Below are 19,059 nucleotides of genomic sequence, written 5' to 3' on the forward strand. Positions count from 1 at the left end.
AAGAATGGTTTAGCTCTATGAGATGAAGCACACATCACAAAGGAGTTGCTCACAAAGCTTGTGTCCAGTTTTCATCGAAAGATGTTTCCTTGCTCATCACAAGCCACCGGGCGCCACTTAATATCCCTTCACAGATTCCTAAAAGACAGAGTTCCCAAATTGGGCAAGGTAGAGTAAGCTTTAACTCTGTGAAATGAATGCATATATCAGAGAGCAGTTTCTTGGAATGCTTCTTTCTGGGTTTTAGCTGAGGATATTTCACTTTTCGCCATAGTCTTCAATGTGCTCCTAAATATCAATTTTTCAGTTTTAGAGGAACAGTGTTCTAACACTGCCTTATGAGAAAAGAGGTATAACTCCCTTAGTGGAATGCACACGTCACAAAGCAGTTTCTCAGAAAGCTTCTTTTTAGTTTTTATCTGAAGATATTTCCTATTTCATCATAGACCTGAATGTGCACCCAGATGTCCCTTCCTGAATCCGTCCATGATGGAGTTTCAAAATTGCGTAGTAGAAATAAAGTTTTATCTAGGAGTGATGAATAAATATATCTAATGCAAAGCAGTTTCACAGAAAGCTTCTTTCAAGTTTTTGTCTGAGGATATTTTCTTTTTCACCATAGCCGTCCATACACTCACAAATGTCCCTTGGTCGTTTTTGGTCCAAAAGGAATTCCTCAATTCTCTATGAGTAGAAAGGTATAATTCTGTGAGTGGAATGCTCAGGTCAAAAGGAGGCTCCTCGGAAAGCTTGTCTCCAGTTTCTATCTGAAGATGTTTCCTTTTTCACCGGAAGCCTCATAGCGCTCCCAAATATTCCTTCGCAGACTAAACAAAAACAGTGTTAGAATACTGCTCAATGGAAAGAGAAGCTTAACTGTGTGAGTGGAAATTCTCGTGACACAGAGCAGTTTCACAGAAAGATTCCCTCTCATTTCTATCTGAGGTAAAGAGCGTTTCGAAATGTCCTTTCTCAGATTCCACAGAAACAGTGATTTCAAACTGCTCAATCCAAAGAATGATTTAACTCTATGAGATGAACACAAACATCACAAAAGAGTTGCTCAGAAAGCTTCTCTGTAATTTTCAATGGAATACGTTTCCATACTCGCCACAGGCCTCTGGTTGCCACTTTATATCCCTTTGCAGAATCCTCAAAGACACACTTTCAAACTGGGAAATGTAGAGTAAGTTGTAACTCTCTGAAATGAATGCACATGTCAAAGAGCAGTTGCTTGGAATGCTTCTTTTCTGGGTTTTATTGGATGATATTTCACTTTTTGCCATAGTCTTCAATGTGCTCCGAATATCACTTTTTTAGTTTTACAGGAACAGTATTCAAACAGTGCCTTATGACAAGAAAGGTATAACTCCTGAGTGGCATTCACACACCACCAAGCAGTTTCTCATATAGTTTCTCTCCAGTTTCTATCTGACGATATTTCCTTTTTCACCTTAGGCCCAAATGTGATCCCGAATATCCCTTTGCAGATCCATGCATGACAGAGTTTCCAAGCTGCATAATGTAAAGAAAGCTTTATTTATGTGAGGTGAATAAACATAGCAAAAAGCAGATTCACAGAAAGATTCTTTCCGGTTTTTCTCTGAGGCTATTTCCCTTTTCACCATAGACCTCAATATGCTCCCGGTAATCCCTTGGTACCTTTTTCTCCAAAAGAGTTTCCCTGATGCTGTATGAGAAGAGAGATATAACACTGTGAGTGAAATGTACACGTCACAAAGCAGTTCCTTGAAAAGCTTCTCTCCAGTTTCGGTCAGAACATATTACCTTTTTCACCATAAGTCTAAAAGCCCTCCCGCATATCCCTTCACATGCTAAACATGAAAAGAGTTAGAAAACTGCTCAATGAAAATGAGGCTTAACTGATTGAAAGGAATTAAGAAGACACAGAACAGTTTCACTGAAAGCTTCCTTCTCGATTTTACTTGAGAATATTTCTTTCACCATATTCTAAGGAACGTTCCCAAATGTCCTGCCTCAGATTCCACAAAACAGTGATTTCAAACTCCTCAATTCAAACAATAGTTTAACTCTAAGAGATGAATACACACATCGCAAAGCAGTTGCTCAGAAAGCTTCTCTCCAGTTTTCACTGGAGGACCTTTTCTTGCTCACCACAAGCCTCTGGGTGCCACTTAACATCCCTTCACAGATCCCTCAAAGACAGAGTTTCCAAACTAGACAACGTAGAGGAAGCTTTAACTATGTGAAATGAATGCACATATCAGAGAGCAGTTTCTTGGAACACTTCCTTCTGGATTTTATTAGAGGATATTTCACACTTTGCAATAGTCTTCAATGCACTCCGAAATATCACTTTTTCAGTTTTACAGGAACAGTGTTCAAACACTGCATTATGGGAATAGAGGCAAACCTCTCTAAGTGGAATGCACACATCACAAAGCAGTTTCTCAGAAAACTTCTCTCTAGTTTTTATCTGAAGATATTTCCTTTTTCACCATAGGTGTGAATGTGTTCCCGAATGTCCCTTCGTGAATCCATCCATGACAGCGTTTCAAAACTGCATAATAGAAAGAAAGTTCATCTATGTGAGATGAATAAACATATCTATCACAAAGCAGTTTCACAGAAAGCTTCTTTTCAGTATTTGTCTGAGGATATTTTCTGTTTCACCATAGCCATCCATGTATTCCCGAATGTCCCCTGGTAGCTTTTTCTCCAAAAGGGATTCCCCAATCCTTTATGAAAAGAAAAGTATAACTCTGTGAGTGGAATGCACACACCACAAAGCAGCTCTTCGGAAAGCTTCTGTCCAGTTTCTATCTGAAGATATTCCCTTTTTCACCATAAGCCTCAAAGCACTCCCAAATATCCCTTCACAGTTAAACAAAAACAGTGTTAAAATACTGCTCAATGAAAAGAGAAGCTTAACTGGGTGAGTGGAATTCACAAGACATGGAGAAGTTTCACAGAAAGATTCCTTCTGGTTTTTCACAGATCGTATTCCTTTTTCAACATATTCTTAAGAGCGTTCCAAAATGTCCTTTCTCAGGTTCCACAGAAAGAGTGATTTCAAACTCCTCAATCCAAAGAATGATTTACCTCTATGAGATGAAAACACATATCACAGGAAGTTGCTCAGAAAGTTTCACTACAGTTTTCAATGGAAGACATTTCCTTGCTCGTCACAGGCCTCCGGTCCCCACTTAATATCCCTTTGCAGAATTCTCAAAGACAGACTTTCCATATTGTGAAATGTAGAATAAGCTTCAACTCTCTGAAATGAATGCACATATCAGGGAACAGTTTCTTGGAACGCTTTTTTGTGGGTTTTATTTCAGGAGATTCCACTTTTCGCCATAGTCATCCATGAACTCCGAAATATTACTATTTTGGTTTTACAGAAACAGTGGTCAAACACTGCCTGATGAGAAAAGAGTTATAACTCCCTGAGTGGAATGTACACATCACAAAGCAGATTCTCAGAAAGCTTCTATCCAGTTTTTATCTGAAGACATCTCCTTTTCCACCGTAGGCCTGAATGTGCTCCCGAATTTTCCTTCACGGATCCGTCCATGACAGATTTTCCAAGCTGTGCAATAGAAAGAAATTTTTATCTAAGTGAGATGAATACACATATCACAGAGCAATTTCACAGAAATTTTTTTCCCAGTTTTTGTCTGAGGTTATTTCCCTTTTCACCATAGGCGTCTATATGCTCCCGAAAATTCCTTGGTACCTTTATCTCCAAAGGGTTTCCACAATGCTGTATGGAAAGATACGTATAACACTGTGAGTGCAATGCACACATCACAAGGCTGTTCCATGGAAAGTTTCTCTCCAGTTTCTATCTGAACATATATCTTTTTTCCTCATAAGCCTCAAAGTACTCCCAAATATTGCTTTCTATGATAACCATAAACAGTGTTAGAAAACTGCTCAATGAAAAGAGAAGCTTAACTGAGTGAGAGGAATTTACATGACACAGAGCAGTTTCACAGAAACTTTCCTTCTGGCTTTCATCTGAGGATATTTCTTTCTCCACATTCTAAAGAGCATTCCCAAATGTCCTTCCTCAGATTCCACCCAAACGGTGATTTCAAGCTGCTCAATCCAAAGAATGGTTTAATTCTATGAGATGATCACACCCATCACAAAGCAGTTGCTCAGAAACTTTCTCTCCAGTTTTCTTTTCTTTTTTTTTTTTTTTTTTTTTTTTTTTTTTTTTTTTGAGACGGAGTCTCGCTCTGTCACCCAGGCTGGAGTGCAGTGACCGGATCTCAGCTCACTGCAAGCTCCGCCTCCCGGGTTCACGCCATTCTCCGGCCTCAGCCTCCCAAGTAGCTGGGACTACAGGCGCCCGCCACCTCGCCCGGCTAGTTTTTTTGTATTTAATAGAGACGGGGTTTCACCGTGTTTGCCAGGATGGTCTCAATCTCCTGACCTCGTGATCCGCCCGTCTCGGCCTCCCAAAGTGCTGGGATTACAGACTTGAGCCACCGCGCCCGGCCTCTCTCCAGTTTTCTTTGGAAGATATTTCCTTGCTCACCACAGGCCTTCGGGTGCCACTTAATATCCCTTCATAGATTCCTCAAAGACAGAGTTTCCAAAGTGGGCAACGTAGAGTAAACTTTAACTCTGTGAAAAAAATGTACTTATCAGAGAGCAGTTTCCTGGAACTCTTCTTTCTAGGTTTTACTTGAGGATATTTCACTTTTCACCATAGTCTCCATGGCGCTCTGAAATATCACTTTTTGGGTTTTACAGGAACAGTGTTCAAACACTGCCTTATGAGAAAAGATGCATAAGGCCCTGAGTGCAATGCACACATCACAAAGTGGTTTCACACAAAGATTCTCTCCAGTTTGTATCTGAAGATATTTCCTTTTTCACCATAGGCCTGAATGTGCTCCCGTATGTCCCTTCACTAATCCTTCCATGATGGCGTTTCAAAACTGCGAATAGAAAGAAACTTTTATAGATGTGAGATGAATAAACATATCTATCACAAAGCAGATTCACAGAAAGCTTATTTCTAGTTTTTGTCTGAGGATATTTCCTTTTTCACCATAGCAGTCCATATACTCCAGAATGCCCCTTGGTACCTTTTTCTCCAAAGGGATTCCCCAATCCTCTATGAGAAGAAAGCTATAACTCTGTGAGCAGAATGCACACGTCACAAAGTAGCTCCTCAGAAAGCTTCTCTCCAGTTTCTATCTGAAGATATTTACTTTTTCACCCTAGGCCTCAAAGCGCTCCCGAATATCCCTTTGTAGACTAATCAAAAACAGTGTTAGAATTCTGCTCAATGTAAAGAGAAGCTTTACTGGGTGAGCGGAATTTACATGACACAGAACAGTTTAACAGAAAGCTTCCATCCGGTTTCTATTTGAGGTTATTTCTTTTTCAGGATATTCTAAAGAGCATTCCCAAATGTCCTTTCTCAGGTTCCACAGAAACAGTGATTTCAAACTGCTCAATCCAAAGAATGATTTAACTCTATGAGATGAATACAAACATCACAAAAGAGTTGCTCAGAAAGCTTCTCTGCAATTTTCAACCTAAGACATTTCCTTACTTGCCACAGACCTCCTTTTGCCACTTAATATCCCTTTACAGACTCCTCAAAGACAGACTTTCCATACTGCGAAATGTAGAGAAAGCTTTAACTCTGTGAAATGAAAGGACATGTCAGAGAGCAGTTTCCTGGAATACTTCTTCCTGGGTTTTATTGGACGACATTTCACTTCTCCCCATAGTCTTCAATGTGCTCCAAATATCACTTTTTTAATTTTACAGGAACAGTGTTGAAACAGAGCCTTATGAGAAAAAAGGTATAACTCCCTGAGTGGAATGCAGACATCACAAAGCAGATTCACAGAAAGCTTCTTTCCAGCTTTTATTTGAAGATATTTCCTTTTTCACCATAGTCCTGAATGTACTCCCAAATATTCCTTCGTGGATCCGTCCATGACAGAGTTTCCAAGCTGCGTAATGTAAAGAAAGCTTGATCTATGTGAGATGAATACACATATCACAGAGCAGTTTCATAGAATTCTTCTTTCCAGTTTTTGTCTGAATCTATTTCTCTTTTCACTTTAAGCATCAAAATGCTCCTGAATATCACTTGGTATTTTTTCTCCAAAAGGGTTTCCCCAATGTTGTATGAGAAGAGAAGTATAACACGGTGAGTGCAATACATACGTCACAAAGCAGTTCCTCGAAAAGCTTCTCTCCAGTTTCTGTCTGAACATATTTCCTTTTCCCTGAAAGCCTCAACGCACTCCCGAATATCCCTTCACACGCTAAATACAAAGAGGTTTAGAAAAATGCACAATGAAAAGAGAGGCTTAACTGAGTGAGCGAAATTAAGATGACACAGAGCAATTTCACAGAAAGTTTCTTCTGGATTTAAACTGAGGATATTTCTTTCTCCATATTCTAAAGAGCGTTCCCAAATGTTCTTTCTCAGATTCCACAAAAACAGTGATTTCAAAGTGCTCAATCCAAAGAATGGTTTAACTCTATGAGATGAATACACACATCACAAAGCAGTTGCTCAGAAAGCTTCTCTCCAGTTTTCATCAGAAGACGTTTCCTTACTCACCACAATCCTCAGGGCATAACTTAATATCCCTTCACAGATTCCTCAAAGACAGAGTTGCCAAACTGGGAAATGTAGAGTAAGCTTTACCTTTCTGAAATGAATGCACATTTCAGAGAGCAGTTTCCTGGAATGCTTCTTTCTGGGTTTTATTTGAGGATATTTCACTTTTAGCCATAGTCTTCAAAGCACTCCGAAATATCACTTTTTCGTCTTACAAGAACAGAGTTCAAACACTGCCTTATGAGAAAAGAGGTATAACTCCCTGAGTGGAATGCACATATCACAAAGCAGTTTCTCGAAATGCTTCTCTCCAGTTTCTACCTGAACATATTTCCCTTTTCACCATAATCCTAAAAGCATTCCCAAATATCCCTTCTCACCCTAAACATGAACAGTGTTAGAAAGCTGCTCAATGAAAAGAGAAGCTTAACTGAGTGAGAGGAATTCACAAGACACACAGTAGTTTCACAGAAATCTTCCTTCTGGTTTTTATCAGAAGATATTTCCCTTTTCACCATAGTCCTGAATGTGCTCCCGTATGCCCTTCACAGATCTGTCCATGACAGAGTTTCCAAGCTGCATAATGTAAAGAAAGCATTGTCTACGTGAAATGAAAAAACATAGCAAAAAGCAGATTCACAGAAAGCTTCTTTCCAGTTTTTATCAGCAGATATTTCCTTTTTCACCATAGTCCTGAATGTGCTCCCGAATGTCCCTTTGCAGATCTGTCCATGACAGAGTTTTGAAGCTGCGTAATGTAAAGAAAGCTTTATCTATGTGAGATGAATACACATAGCACAGAGCAGTTTAACAGAAAGCTTCTATACAGTTTCTGTCTGAGGCTATTTTCGTTTTCACCATAGGCGTTAATATGCCCCTGAATATCTCTTGGTACCTTTTTCTCCAAAAGGGTTTCCCTGATGCTGTATGAGAAGAGAGGTATAACACTGTGAGTGTAATGCACACGTTACAAAGCAGTTCCTCGGAATGCTTCTCTCCAGGTTCTATCTGAACATATTTCGTTTTTCTCCATAAATCTCAAAGCCCTCCTGAATATCCCTTCACATGTTAAAAATAAACACTGTTAGAAAATTGTTCAATGATAAAGAAGTTTAACTGAGCAAGCAGAATTCACACGACACATAGTAGTTTCATAGAAAGCTTCCTTCTCTTGTTTATCTGATTATATTTCTTTCTCCATATTCTAAAGAGCATTCCCAAATCTCCTTCCTCAGATTCCACAGAAACAGTGATACCAAACTGCTCAATTCAAGGTATGATTTAACTCTATGAGATAAATACATCACAAAGCAGTTGCTCAGAAAGCTGACCTCCAGTTTTCAACGGAAGACATTTCCTTGCTCACCAAATGCCTCAGGGTGCCTCTAACTATCCCATCGCAGATTCCTCAAAAATAGAGTTTCCAAACTGGGCAATGTAAAGTAAGTTTTGTCTCTGTGAAATGAACGCACATATCAAAGAGCAGTTTCTTATAACGCTTCTTTCTGCGTTTTATTTGAGGATATTTCACTTTTCGCCATAGTCTTCCATGTGCTCCGAAATATCACTTTTTCCGTTTTACAGGAACAGTGTTCAAACACTACCTTATGAGGAAAGAGGTAGAACTCTCTGAATGCACACATCACAAAGCCGTTTCCCAGAAAACTTCTCTCCAGTTTTTATCTGAAGATATTTCCATTTTCACCATAGTCCTGAATGTGCTCCCGAATGTCCCTTCGCAGATCCTTCCATGACAGTTTCCAAGCTGTGTGCTCTAAAGGAAGCTTTATCTATGTGAGATGAATACATATATCACAGAGCAGTTTCACAGAAGGATTCTTTTCTGTTTTTGTTTGAGGCTATTTCCCTTTTCACAATAGGCATCAATATGCTCCCGGATATCCCTTGGTAAATTTTTCCCCAAAGGGGTTTCCCTGATGCCGTATGAGAAGAGAGGTATAACACTGTAAGTGGAATGCAAACATCACAAAGCAGTTCCTCGGAAAACTTCTCTCCAGTTTCTATCTGAACATGTTTCCCTTTTCACTGTAAGCCTCAAAGCGCACCTGAAAATCCCTTCGCACGCTAAACATAAACAGTGTTAGAATACTGCTCAATGAAAATAGAAGCTTAACAGTGCGAGTGGAATTCACACAACACAGAGCAGTTTCACAGAAAGCTTCGTTCTAGTTTTTATCTGAAGATATTTCTCTTTTCATCATAGTAATGAATGTGCTCCCAAATGCCCTTCTCGGATCCGTCCATGACAGAGTTTCCAAGCTGCGTAATGTAAAAGAAGCTTTGTCTACGTGAGATGAATAAATATAGCAAAAAGCAGATTCACAGAAAGCTTCTTTCCAGTTTTTATCTGAAGATATTTCCTTTTTCACCATAGTCCTGAATGTGCTCCCAAATGTCCCTTCCCGAATCTGTCCATGACAAAGTTCCAAGCTTCATAATGTAAAGAAAGCTTTAACTATGTGACATGAATACACATATCACCAAACAATTTCACAGAAAACTTCTTTCCAGTTTTTGCCTGAGGCTATTTCCCTTTTTACCATAGGCATCAATATTCTCCCCAATATCCCTTCGTACCAATTTCTCCAAAAGGGTTTCCCTGATGCTGTATGAGAAGAGAAGTAAACACTATGAGTGGAACGCACACGTCAAAAAGCAGACCCTCGGAAAGGTTCTCTCCAGTTTCTGTCTGATCATATTTCCTTTTTCACCCTAAGCCTCAAAGCACTCCCGAATATCCCTTCGCACGCTAAACATAAACAGGGTTAGAAAACTGCTCAATGGAAAGAGAGGCTTAAGTGAGTGAGAGGAATTAAGATGACACAGAGCAGTTTCACAGAAAGCTTCCTTCTGGATTTTACCTGAGGATATTTCCTACTCCATATTCTAAGGAACGTTCCCAAATGTCCTTCCTCAGATTCCACAAAAACAGTGATTTCAAACTGCTCAATCCAAATAATGGTTTAACTCTATGAGATGAATGCACACATCACAAAGCAGTTGTTCAGAATGCTTCTGTCCAGTTTTCATCGGAAGACGTTTTCTTGCTCACCACAAGTCTCCGGGCACCACTTAATATCCCTTCACAGATTCCTCAAAGAGAGTGTTTCCAAAGTGGGCAACGTAGAGTAAGCTTTAACTCTGTGAAGTCAATGCACATATCAGAAAGCAGTTTCGTGGAATGCTTCTCTCTGGGTTTTATTTCAGGATATTTCACTTTTCGAAACAGTCTTCAATGTGATCCAAAATATCACTTTTTCGGTGTTACAGGAACAGTGTTCAAACACTGCCTTATGAGAAAAGAGATATAACTCCCTGAGTGTAATGCACACATCACAAAGCACAGAAAGCTTCTCTCCAGTTTTTATCTGATGATATTTCCTTTTTCACCATAGGCCCAAATGTGATCCTGAATATCCCTTCGCGATTCCATCCATGACAGAGTTTCCAAGCTATGTAATGTAAAGACAGCTTTATCTATGTGAGGTGAGTAAACATAGCAAAAAGCAGATTCACAGAAAGCTTCTTTCCAGTTTTTATCTGAAGATATTTCCTTTTTTACCATAGTCCTGAATTTGCTCCTGAATGTCCCTTTGTGGATCCCTGCATGACAGAGATTAAAACTGCGTAATGTAAAGAAAGCTTTATCTATGTGAGATGAACACACGTAGCACAGAACAGTTTCACAGAAAGCTTCTTTCCAGTTTCTGTCTGAGGCTATTTCCCTTTTCACCATAGGCATTAATGTGCCCCCGAATATCTCTTAGTACCTTTTTCTCCAAATGGGTTTCCCTGATGCTTTATGAGAAGAGAGTTATAACACTGTGAGTGGAATGCCCAAGTCACAAAGCCGGTCCTCAGACAGCTTCTCTACAGTTTCTATCAGAGCATGTTTCTTTTTTCACCATAAGCCTCAAAGCGCACCTGAAAATCTCTTCGCACGCTAAACATAAACAGTGTTAGAAAATTGCTCAATGAAAAGAGAAGCTTAACTGAGCGAGAGTTATTCACATGACACATAATAATTTCACAGAAACTTCCTTCTTTTTTTCTTATCTTAGAATATTTCTTTCTCCATATTCTAAAGAATGTTCCCAAATGCCCTTCCTCAGATTTCACAGAAACAGTGATTTCAAACTGCTCAATTGAAAGTATGATTTAATTCTATGACATGAATACACACATCACAAAGCAGTTGCTCAGAACGATTCTCTCCAGTTTTCAAACAAAGACATTTCATTTCTCGCCATAGGCCTCCAGTCGCCACTTAATATCCCATCAGAGAATTCTCAAAGACAGATTTTCTGAACTGGGAAATGTAGAGTAAGCTTTAACTGTGTGAAATGAATGTACATGACAGAGAGCAGTTTCTTGGAATGCTTCTTTCCGGGTTTTATTGGACGGCATTTCACTTTTTGCCATAGTCTTCAATGAGTTCCAAATGTCACATTTTTAGTTGTACAGGAACAGTGTTCAAACTGTACCTTATGAGAAGAAAGGTGTAACTCCCTGAGTGAAATGCACACATCACCAAGCAGTTTCTCAGAAAGCTTCTCTTCAGTTTTTATCTGAAGATATTCCCTTTTTCTCCATAGGCCTGAAAGTGATCCCAAATATCCCTTCACAGATCCCTCCATGACCGAGTTTGAAAGCTGTGGAATGTAAAGAAAGCTTTATCTGTGTGAGATGAATAAACATAGCAAAAAGCAGATTAACAGAAAGCCAGTTTTTATCTGAATATATTTCATTTTTCACCATAGTCCTGAATGTGCTCCCAAATGTCCCGTCATGGATCCGTCCATGACAGTGTTTCCAAGCTGCATAATGTAAAGAAAACTTAATCTTTGGGAGATAAGTACACATATCACAGAGCAGTTTCATACAAAGTTTCTTTCCAGTTTTTGTCTGAGGCTATTTCCCTTTTCATCATAGGCATCAGCATGCTACCAAATATCACTTGCTACCTTTTTCTCCAAAATGGTTTCCCCAATGCTGTATGAGAAGAGAGATGTAACACTGTGAGTGAAATGCACATGTCACAAAGCAGTTTTTAGGAAAGCTTCTCTCCAGTTTCGGTCTGAACATATTTCCTTTTTCATCATAAGCCTCAAAGGGCTACCGAGTCTCCCTTCACACGCTAAACATAAACAGGGTTAGAAAACTGCTCAATGAAAAAGGAAGCTCAACTGAGCAGAAGGAATTCACACCACACCTAGCAGTTTCGCAGAAAGCTTCCTTCTGGTTTTTATCTGAGGATATTTCTTTCTCCATACTCTAAAGAGCATTCTCAAATGTCCTTCCTCAGATTCCACAGAAACAGTGATTTCAAACTGCTCAATCCCAAGAATGATTTAACTCTATGAGATGAATACACAAGTTACAAAGCAGATGCTCAGAAAACTTCTTCCCAGTTTTCAACGGAAGACATTCTTTGCTCACCACAGGCCTCCAGGCACCACTAAATATCCCTTCGCAGATTCCGCAAAAACAGAATTTCCAAACTGGGTAATGTAGAGCAAGCTTTAACTCTGTGAACTGAATGCACATATCAGAGAGCAGTTTCTTGGAACGCTTCTTTCTCGTTTTTATTTGAGGATAGTTAAATTTTCGTCATAGTCTTCAATGCACTCCAATATATCACTTTTTCAGTTTTACAGGAACAGTGTTGAAACACCGCCTTATGCAAATAGAGGTAAAACTCTCTGAGTGGAATATAAATATCACAAAGCTGTTTTTCAAAAAGCTTCTCTCCTGTTCTTATCTGAAGACATTTCCTTTTCCACCATTGGCCTGAATGTGCACCCGAATGTCCCTGCGCGGAACCATTCATGATGGAGTCTCCAAGCTGTGTAATGTAAATAAATCTTTATCTTTGTGAGATGAATAAACATAGCAAAAAACAAATATACAGAAAGATTCTTTCCTGTTTTTATCTGAACATATTTCCTTTTTCACCATATGAATGAATGTGCTCCCGAATACCCCTTCATGGATCTGTCCATGGCGAAGTTTCCAAACTGCATAATATAAAGACAGTTATATCTATGCGAGATGAATAAACATATCTATCACAAAGCAGTTTCACAGAAAGCTTGTTTCCAATTTTTGTCTGAGGATATTTCCTTTTTCACCTTAGCCATCCATATATTCCCGAATGTCCCTTGGTAGCTTTTTCTGCAAAAGAGATTCCTCAGTCCTCTATGAGAAGAAAGGTATAACTCTGTGAGTGGAATGGAAATGTCACAAAGCAGATACTTGGAAGGCTTCTCTACAGTTTCTATCTGACGGTATTTCCGTTTTCACCATAAGCCTCAAAGGAATATTCTTTTGCAGACTAAACAATAATAGTATTAGAATAATGCTCAATAAAAAGAGAAACTTAACTATGCGAGTGGAATTCACACGAAAGAGAACTGTTTTAAAGAAAGATTCCTTCTGGTTTTTATCTGAAGGTATTAATTTTTCAGCATATTCTAAAGAGTGTTCCCAAATGTCCTTTCTCAGGTTCCACAGAAAGAGTGATTTCAAACTGCTCAATACAAAGAATGATGTAACTTTATGAGACGAATAAACACATCACAAAACAGTTGCTCAGAAAGCTTCTCTCCAGTTTTCAATGGAAGACATTTCCTTGCTCGGTCATGGGCCTCTGGTCTCCACTTAATAGCCCTTCGCAGAATCCTCAAAGACAGACTTTCCAAAAGGGGAAATGTAGAGTAAACTCTCTGAAATGAATGCACATGTCAGAGAGCAGTTTCTTGGAACAATTCTTTCTGGGTTTTATTTGAGGATATTTCACTTTTTGCCATAGTAGTAATGCGCTCCAAAATATCATTTTTTTGGGTTTTCAGGATCAGTGTTCAAAACTACCTCATGAGAAAAGAGGTATAACTCCCTGAGTGGAATGCACACATCACAAAGCAGTTTATTAGAATGCTTCTATCCAGTTTTTATATGAAGATATCTCCTTTTTCAACATAGGCCCAAATGTGCTCCCGAATGTCCCTTTGCAGATTCCTCCATGACGGAGTTTCCAAACTGTAATATAAGGAAAGTTTTATCAATGTGAGTTGAATAAATATAGCAAAAAGCAGATTCACAGAAAGCTTCTTTCCAGTTTTTATCTGAAGATATTTCCTTTTTCACCATAGTCCTGAATGTGCTCCTGAATGTCCCTTCGTAGATCCGTCCATGAGAGAGTTTCCAAACTGCATAATGTAATGAAAGTTTTAGCTATGTGAGATGAATACACATATCACATAGCAGTTTCATAGAAAGCTTCTTTCCAGTTTTTGTCTGAGGCTATTTCCCTTTTCACCATAGGCATCAACATGCTCCCGAGTACCACTTGGTACCTTTTTCTCCAAAGGGGTTTCACCAATGCTGTATGAGAAGAGAGGTATAACACAGTGAGTGGAATGCACACATCACAAAGCAGTTCCTCGGAAAGCATCTCTCCAGCTTTGGTCCGAACATATTTCCTTTTTCACCATAAGCCTCAAAGTGCTCCCGAATATCCCTTCACATGCTAAACATAAACAGGGTTAGAAAACTGCTCAATGGAAAGAGAAGCTTAAGTGAGTGAGAGGAATTAAGATGACACAGAGCAGTTTTACAGAAAGCTTCCTTCTGGATTTTAACTGAGGATATTTCTCTCTATATATTCCAAGAATTATTCCAAATTTCTTCCTCAGATTCCACAGAAACAGTGATTTCAAACTGCTCAATTCAAAGAATGGTTTAACTCTATGAGACGAATACACACATCATAAAGCAGTTGCTCACAAAGCTTCTCTCTAGTTTTCATCGGAAGACGTTTCCTTGCTCATCACAAGCCTCCGGGCGCCACTTAATATCCCTTCACGGATTCCTCAAAGACAGAGTTTCCAAACCGGGTAAAATAGAGTAAACTTTAACTCTGTGAAATGAATGCACATATCAGAGAACAGTTACTTGAAACGCTTCTTTCTGAGTTTTATTTGTGGATATTTCACTTTTCACCATAGTCTTCAATGCGCTCCCAAATATCACTTTTTTGGTTTTACAGGAACAGTGTTCAAACACTGCCTTATGAGAAAAGAGGTATAACTCCCTGAGTGGAATGCACACGTCACAAAGCAATTTCTCAGAAGGCTTCTCTCCAGTCTTTATCTGAAGTAATTTCCTATTGCATCATAGACCTGAATGTGCTCCCGAATGTCCCTTCACGAATCCATCCATGAGGGAGATTTAAAACTGTATAATAGAAATAAAGTTTTATCTAGGTGAGATTAATAAACATGTCTATCACAAAGTAGTTTCACAGAAAGCTTCTTTCTAGTTTTTGTCTGAGGATATTTCCTTTTTCACCATAGCTGTCCATATACTCCCGAATGTCCCCTGGTAGCTTTTTCTCCAAAAGGGATTCCCCAATCCTCTATGAGAACAAAGGTATAATTCTGTGAGTGGAATGCACACATCACAAAGCAGCTCCTTGGAAAGCTTCTCTCCAGTTTCTATCTGAAGATATTTCCCTTTTCACCATAAGCCTCAAAGCGCTCCCGAATATCCAGTAGACAGACTAAACAAAAACAGTGTTAGTATACTGCTCAATGAAAAGAGAAGCTTAACTGTGTGAGTGGAATTCACGCAACCTAGGGCAGTTTCACAGAAAGCTTCCTTCTGGTTTCTATGTGAGGTTATTTCTCTTTTCAGGATATTCTAAGGAACGTTCCCAAATGTCCTTTCTCAGATTCAACAGAAACAGTGATTTCAAACTTCTCAATCCAAAGAATGATTTAACTCTCTGAGATGAATACACACATCACAAAGCAATTGCTCAGAAAGCTTCTCTCCAGTTTTCAAGGTAAGACATTTCCTTGCTCGTCACAGGCCTCCAGTTGGCACTTAATATCCCTTCACAGAATCCTCAAAGACAGACTTTCCAATCTGGGAAATGTAGAGTAAACTTTAACACTGTGCAATGAATGGAGATGTCAGAGATCAATTTCTTGGAATGTTTCTTTCTGAGTTTTATATGACAACATTTCACTTTTCAGCATAGTCTTCAATGTGGTCCAAATATCACTTTTTTAGTTTTACAGGAACAGAATTCAAACAGTGCCTTATGAGAAGAAAGTTATAACTCCCCGAGTGGAAGGCACACATCACCAAGCAGTTCCTCAGAAATCTGCTCTCCAGTTTTTATCTAACAATATTTCCTTTTTCACCATAATCCTGAATGTGATCCCGAATATCCCTTCACCGTTCCATCCACGACAGAGTTTCTAAGCTTCGCAATGTAAAGAAATCTTTATCTATGTGAGATGAATAAACCTAGCAAAAAGCAGTTTCACAGAAAGCTTCTATCCAGTTTTTATCTGAAGATATTTCCTTTTTTATCATAGCTCCTGAATATCTGTTCTCACGCTAAACATAAACAGGGTTAGAAAACTGCTCAATGATAAAAGAGGCTTAACTGAGTGAGAGGATTTAAGACGACACAGAGCAGTTTCACGGAAAGCTTCCCTCTGGATTTTACCTGAGGATATTTCTTTCTCCATATTCTAAGGAGGGTACCCAAAGGTCCTTGCTCAGATTCCAAAAAACAATCATTTCAAACTGCTCAATCCAAAGAATGGTTGAAATCTATGAGATGAATACACACATCACAAAGCAGTTGCTCTAAAAAAGGAAAGCTTCCTTCTGGATTTAACCTGAGGATATTTCCCTTTTCACCATAGTCCTGAATGTGCTCCCGAATGCTCTTTGGAAAGGTTATCACCAGTTTCCATCTGAAGATATTTCCGTTTTCACCATAAGCCTCAAAGTGCTCTGGAATATCCCTTTGCAGACTAAAGAAAATCAATGTTAAAATACTGCTCAATGAAAACAGAAGCTTAATTGTGCGAGTGGAATTCACACGACACAGAGGAGTTTCACAGAAAGATTCCTTCTGACTTTTATCTGAGGGTATTTATTTTTCTGCATATTCTAAAGAGCGTTCCCAAATGTCCTTTCTCAGGTTTCACAGAAACAGTGATTTCTAACTGCTCAATCTAAACAAGGATTTAAGTCTATGAGATTATTACACACATCACAAAGCAGTTTCTCAAAAGTTTCTCTCCACTTTTCAACCGAAGACATTTCCTTGTTCACCACGGGCCTCCAGGCGACACTTAATATCCCTTCGCAGATTCCTCAAAGACAGAGTTTCCAAACTGGGTAACATAGAGTAAGCTTTAACTCTATGAAGTGAATGCACATATCAGAGAGCAGTTTCCTGGAACGCTTCTTTTTGTGTTTTATTTAAGGATAGTTCACTTTTTGCCATAGCCTTCAATGCACTCCATAATATCACTTTTTTGGTTTTATAGGAACAGTGATTAAACACTGCCTTATGAGAAAAGACGTATAACACCCTGAGTGGAATGCACACATCACAAAGGAGTTTCTCAGAAAGCATCTCTCCAATTTTTTCTGAAGACATTTTCTTTTTCACCATACCCCTGAATGTGCTCCCGAATGTCCCTTCGCGGATCCTTCCATGATGGAGTTTCCATGTTGCATAAGGTAAAGAAAGCTTTGTCTATGTGAGATGAAAAATAGTAAAAAAACAGATTCACAGAAAGCTTCTTTCTAGTATTTATATGAAGATATTTCCTTTTTCACCATAGTCCTCAATGTGTACCTGAATGTCCCTTCACAAATCCATCCATGACAGAGTTTCCAAGCTGTGTAATGTGAAGAACACTTTATCTATGTGAGACGAATAAACATACCTATTACGAAGCTGTTTCACAGAAAGCTTCTACCCAGTTTTTGTCTGATATTATTTCCTTTTTCTCCATAGCCATCCATATACTCCTGAATGTCTCTTGGTAGCTTCTTCTCCAAAAGGGATTCCCCAATCCTCTATGAGAAGAAAGGTATAACTCTGTGAGTGGAATACACACGTCTCAAAGTAGCTCCTCGGAAATCTTCTCTTTAGTTTTTATCTGAAGATATTTCCATTTTGACCGTCAGCCTTGAAGCGCTCCCAAATATCCCTTCACAGACTACACAAAAACATGTTAGGATACTGCTCAATGAAAAGAGAAGTTGAACTGTGTGAGTGGAATACATTCGACACAGAGCCATTTCACAGAAACTTTCTTCTGGTTTTTATCAGACAGTATTTCTTTTTTAGCATTTTCTAAAGAGCGTTCCCAAATGTTCTTTCTCAGGATCCACAGAAACAGTGATTTTAAACCAGTCCATCCAAAGACTGATTTATCTCTATGAGTTGAACAAACACATCACAAAGCAGTTTCTCAGAAAGCTTCTCTCCAGTTTTCAATGGAAGACATTTCCTTGGTCACCACAGGATTCCCAGCGCCACTTAATATCCCTTCGCAGATTCCTCAAAGACAGAGTTTCCAAACTGGGCAAAGTAGAGTAAGCTTTAACTCTGTAAGATGAATGCACATATCAGAGAACAGTTTCTTCGAACGCTTCTTTATGGATTTTATTGGAGGATATTTTACTTTTCGCCATAGTCTTCAATGCGTTCTGAAATATCAAATTTTTGGTTTTACAGGAACAGTGTTCAAACACTGCCTTATGAGAAAAGTGGTATAACTACCTTAGTGGAATGCACCATCACAATGCAGTTTCTCAGAAAGCTTCTCTCCGGTTTTTATCTGAGGATATTTCCTTTTTCACCATAGTCTTGAATGTGTTCTCGAATGTCCCTTCTCGGAATCATCCATAGTGGAGTTTCCAAGCTGCATAATGTAAAGAAAGCTTTATCTATGTGAGATGAATACACGTATCACAGAGTAGTTTCACAAAAATCTTTCCAGTTTTTGTCTGAGGCTATTTCCCTTTTCACCATAGGCATTCATACGCCACCGAATATCCCTTGGTATCTTTTTATCCAAAACGGTTTCCCCGATGCTGTATGAGAAGAGAGGTATAACACTGTGAGAGGAATGCACACATCACAAAGCAGTTCCTCGGAAAGCTCGTCTCCATTTTCTATCTAAACATATTTCCTTTCTTACCATAAGTCTCAAAGGACTCCTGAATATCCCTTCGCCCATTCAACATAAACAGTGTTAGAAAACTTCTCAATGAAAAGAGAAGCTTAACTGAGCAAGAGAAATTCACATGACACATAGCAGCTTCACAGAAAGCTTCCTTCTGGATTTATCTGAAGATATTTCTTTCTTCATATTCTAAGAGCATTCTCAGATGTCCTATCTCAGATCCCACAGAAACAATTATTTCAAACTGCTCAATCCAAAGAATAGTTTAACTCTATGAGATAAATACACACACCACAAAGTAGTTGCTCAGAAAGCTTCTCTCCAGTTTTCATTGGAAGACATTTCCTTGCTCAACACAGTCCTCTGGGCGCCACCGAATATCCCTTCACAGATTCCTCAAAGACAGAGTTTCCAAACAGGGCAATTTAGAGTAAGCTTTTA

This window comes from Macaca fascicularis, chromosome 8 (genome assembly GCF_037993035.2).
Source record: "Macaca fascicularis isolate 582-1 chromosome 8, T2T-MFA8v1.1".
Taxonomy (NCBI): Eukaryota; Metazoa; Chordata; class Mammalia; order Primates; family Cercopithecidae; genus Macaca; species Macaca fascicularis.